Source organism: Schistocerca piceifrons, unplaced genomic scaffold (genome assembly GCF_021461385.2).
Source record: "Schistocerca piceifrons isolate TAMUIC-IGC-003096 unplaced genomic scaffold, iqSchPice1.1 HiC_scaffold_1094, whole genome shotgun sequence".
NCBI classification, from domain to species: domain Eukaryota; kingdom Metazoa; phylum Arthropoda; class Insecta; order Orthoptera; family Acrididae; genus Schistocerca; species Schistocerca piceifrons.
The window spans coordinates 150,001-155,000 of NW_025726901.1; the positions used below are offsets into that span (position 1 = coordinate 150,001).

Consider the following 5,000-nt stretch of genomic DNA (forward strand, 5'->3'; position numbering starts at 1 on the left):
GCACGAAGCCGTGGACCGGCAATGACTCCACCCGCACCCGTTCGTGCACCACCCCAACCGCCAAACGCGCACCTCCAGCGGATGAACGGCGGACGTTTCCCGCACTCGTAAAGTGCAATCCACCCCTATAACGTGCGTTTCATGAAGAGTTATTGCCAATATGCGACATTCCCGCTGTCCCTATACATGAGCCGCGACCTGTACCACTTACGAGCGAGAGACGCGATCGCGTTGCTCACTGTACGGCGTCCGATACCGAGCCATCAGCATGTCGGTCCCCATGCGCGTTGCACTCGCACTCGCAGTCGCAAAAACGTGGGGCAAATATATTACGCGGAAGAGTTATAACAGACCGAGCCCCACTGCATGAGGGGAGTCTTTGTCACTAATGTACACAGATGGAACATTTTGGACTGGAACCAGATTACCCGTACACACGGCGCTGATTAGTAATCAATGCAGAGCCATCAAACTACAGAATATATATACAACTGTCCGTATACATGCTGAAAGAGTCTGCCCACAATGGGAACCACACGTCAGCCAGCCACTCTGATCACGCACCACTCTCTGCTTCTAACGGGCGCACATACAATATGTAAGCACCAGCATGGAACAACATCCAGTGCATCCTCTCCGCCACATTACACAATCCACACTATCACAACCAGACCAGGAGGTCCATGCGGAAAATACAATATCCCACCCTTTCGACATCCACCATTGCGCAGATCAGGCACCAACACCCACACATGTCCTATACAACGGTGCACCCAACATCACAATAGTACCTCCTGTCACAGCGCACAAACAATGACATGAGTCAAAGACACAGGTCTGACACAAGCATAGAATTGGAGCGCCGCCTCTAATAAGCCAAAGGTGCATCCTGACGTGACAAATCTGATCATGTCACAAGCATTCACTTACTATAATCACTATCAACGAACCTGCCGCCCCCGCCCCCCCCTACACCTTTCCTTACAACAACGTGTAACCTAACCTAACCTAACCTATGTTGTACCTTAACCTAACCTATGTTGTACCTTAACCTAACCTATGTTGTACCTTAACCTAACCTATGTTGTACCTTAACCTAACCTATGTTGTACCTTAACCTAACCTATGTTGTACCTTAACCTAACCTATGTTGTGCCTTAACCTAACCTATGTTGTGCCTTAACCTAACCTATGTTGTGCCTTAACCTAACCTATGTTGTGCCTTAACCTAACCTATGTTGTGCCTTAACCTAACCTATGTTGTGCCTTAACCTAACCTATGTTGTGCCTTAACCTAACCTATGTTGTGCCTTAACCTAACCTATGTTGTGCCTTAACCTAACCCATGTTGTGCCTTAACCTAACCCATGTTGTGCCTTAACCTAACCCATGTTGTGCCTTAACCTAACCCATGTTGTGCCTTAACCTAACCCATGTTGTGCCTTAACCTAACCCATGTTGTGCCTTAACCTAACCCATGTTGTGCCTTAACCTAACCCATGTTGTGCCTTAACCTAACCCATGTTGTGCCTTAACCTAACCCATGTTGTGCCTTAACCTAACCCATGTTGTGCCTTAACCTAACCCATGTTGTGCCTTAACCTAACCCATGTTGTGCCTTAACCTAACCCATGTTGTGCCTTAACCTAACCCATGTTGTGCCTTAACCTAACCCATGTTGTGCCTTAACCTAACCTATGTTGTGCCTTAACCTAACCTATGTTGTGCCTTAACCTAACCTATGTTGTGCCTTAACCTAACCCATGTTGTGCCTTAACCTAACCCATGTTGTGCCTTAACCTAACCCATGTTGTGCCTTAACCTAACCCATGTTGTGCCTTAACCTAACCCATGTTGTGCCTTAACCTAACCCATGTTGTGCCTTAACCTAACCCATGTTGTGCCTTAACCTAACCCATGTTGTGCCTTAACCTAACCCATGTTGTGCCTTAACCTAACCCATGTTGTGCCTTAACCTAACCCATGTTGTGCCTTAACCTAACCCATGTTGTGCCTTAACCTAACCCATGTCGTGCCTTAACCTAACCCATGTCGTGCCTTAACCTAACCCACGTCGTGCCTTAACCTAACCCACGTTGTCGCCTAACGTAACCCACGTTGTCGCCTAAACCTGCTCTGTAATTGTTATACGACTCGTTCAATTAGTGTAGTGTTGCCCACCCGCAACCCTCGCAATATAGTTCGCTACTCGCACTCCCCGCTCCCCTGTGTATCGCTTCATGTTAAACACCTTGCAAGTCTTGCTCACTTTCCACATGCTCCTGCTGTACACTGTAATGTGGATGGCAGCAGGACGTACATGCCGCCCCTCCCCACGTCCCCACCTTGCCCCCTGCCTTCGCAAGCTGGTTGGTGAGAACTTTGCATGTTCAATGCCCTCCGCATGCGACGTACTCAGGCTACGTTGTGGTGCGGCCTGTGTCAACTGTCCGCTAATGTCGTACGCGTAAACCACAATCTGTACTGCACATTCGTCCTTATGTACTGAATGATACATCGTGGCACATGTGTGACCGTACAACGACTGCGCCCAAAAACGGCGGACCATACAGTGCAAATATTGTGCACGCAGCTACGTGTCGTCTCCCTATGAGAGCTGGATTGCAGTGTGGTACGCCATAGAGACGTGTGGGAGGAACGGACGCCGTGGATGGCGATCAGCATGAGCTGTCTGTTGATGTATTCGGACCTAGTCGTCTCTCCTCACACACCGTGATGGCATGGTGCACCGCGTTCCATATCTGCGACATGCTACAGAGGCCGGTTGACAGTCGTTCGAGCAATGGACATCGCATACGTACGGGGGCCACCTTCCACGTATTGTCTAGGCGTGCACATTTTGTTGCGTGTATGTGGGCAGACGTAGTGTGGCGTGACACCTGACACAGGCATGCAATAATCGTGGAAGTTGCAAATGGCGATGGACGCCTGCGTTTTCTGGTGAAGTTACGCAAATGAACAAATGGTAACCTGTTGTGGTGCGGTTGTTCTCGCTAGGGGTGAATCGGTGATGGCGACGATAGGTTGAGGTACTAACCGGTTGTTCCAGCGATACCCACCATGCCGACGAAACTGAACGGCATCTGGGTGTGAAGCGATACGCGGCGGTGGCTGGGTGGGACCGTCCCCGGCCGGTGAGGGGGCGCCTCCCGGCGTGCTGGCCGCGCGGTGCGTGGGCGCACGCGCTACAGCCGGCTGGTGGGGGCGGCCAGTGGCAGGCGCGCCGGCCGACGGACGCGGCAGGCGTCGCAGCTGCGCGCCGGCGCACCCTGCGCGCGGCGCCGTGCGGCCAAAGTAGGTCCTCGCGGGCCCGGTGCGAAGCGCGGTGGACATCTTCAGTGTGCTGGTCCGATTGAGGACTGTGTGCGTTGAGGATGCGCTGCCGCCCGGCGCTCGGCGCCGCGACGCCGTCTGCTGCTCGGTCGCCCCAGCGGTTCTCGCTGGTGGTTTGTATCGCAGCTGTGCGGATGTGTTGGCGCGTGCGCTGTGCTGGGAGAGTTCGCTTCGGCACCCAAGTGGGGCTTTTGTCCTTCTGTGGCGCTGGCGTTGGAGCTGCCGGTCACCGTAGGTGGCGCGTGTTGTCTCCCGCCGGCAATGCCACGACAGCACGCTCCCGGGCCTCTGTCGGCAGCGGCAAGCTCAGTTGGGAGCACGGGTGGTCGCACCGAAAGCGTCTACTCGCCTAACTCCGGGCGATTGCGCCTCTCTCGAACCCGACCAAGTACTTGGGACGGCGCTGCGCGCCGCCGGGACCTGAGAGGGTTTCGAGGTGTATTGTGCAGGGGAGCTCAGCCTCCTCCTGTTTGCAGAATGATTGAGCGGACGCTTGCGTGTTCGCGCGGGCCCCCGGGACACACTCCCGGGCGGCCGGCTGCTCAGCTCTAGTTGACGCAGCTCCCTGGTTGATCCTGCCAGTAGTCATATGCTTGTCTCAAAGATTAAGCCATGCATGTCTCAGTACAAGCCGCATTAAGGTGAAACCGCGAATGGCTCATTAAATCAGTTATGGTTCCTTAGATCGTACCCACGTTACTTGGATAACTGTGGTAATTCTAGAGCTAATACATGCAAACAGAGTCCCGACCAGAGATGGAAGGGACGCTTTTATTAGATCAAAACCAATCGGTCGGCTCGTCCGGTCCGTTTGCCTTGGTGACTCTGAATAACTTTGGGCTGATCGCACGGTCCTCGTACCGGCGACGCATCTTTCAAATGTCTGCCTTATCAACTGTCGATGGTAGGTTCTGCGCCTACCATGGTTGTAACGGGTAACGGGGAATCAGGGTTCGATTCCGGAGAGGGAGCCTGAGAAACGGCTACCACATCCAAGGAAGGCAGCAGGCGCGCAAATTACCCACTCCCGGCACGGGGAGGTAGTGACGAAAAATAACGATACGGGACTCATCCGAGGCCCCGTAATCGGAATGAGTACACTTTAAATCCTTTAACGAGTATCTATTGGAGGGCAAGTCTGGTGCCAGCAGCCGCGGTAATTCCAGCTCCAATAGCGTATATTAAAGTTGTTGCGGTTAAAAAGCTCGTAGTTGGATTTGTGTCCCACGCTGTTGGTTCACCGCCCGTCGGTGTTTAACTGGCATGTATCGTGGGACGTCCTGCCGGTGGGGCGAGCCGAAGGCGTGCGACCGCCCCGTGCGTGCTCGTGCGTCCCGAGGCGGACCCCGTTGAAATCCTACCAGGGTGCTCTTTATTGAGTGTCTCGGTGGGCCGGCACGTTTACTTTGAACAAATTAGAGTGCTTAAAGCAGGCAAGCCCGCCTGAATACTGTGTGCATGGAATAATGGAATAGGACCTCGGTTCTATTTTGTTGGTTTTCGGAACCCGAGGTAATGATTAATAGGGACAGGCGGGGGCATTCGTATTGCGACGTTAGAGGTGAAATTCTTGGATCGTCGCAAGACGAACAGAAGCGAAAGCATTTGCCAAGTATGTTTTCATTAATCAAGAACGAAAGTTAGAG

At 53.0% G+C, this 5,000-nt stretch overlaps 1 non-coding gene across 1 annotated transcript in view; it reads left to right on the forward strand.

Annotated features, from left to right (window-relative positions):
• The first annotated feature begins 3,916 nt into the window (after nucleotides 1-3,916).
• Nucleotides 3,917-5,000, forward strand: part of LOC124727332 — a 1,909-nt gene continuing 825 nt past the window's right edge. The window contains exon 1 of the ribosomal RNA XR_007007071.1: nucleotides 3,917-5,000. This exon is cut by the window's right edge and continues 825 nt beyond it. This is a non-coding gene — a ribosomal RNA (small subunit ribosomal RNA).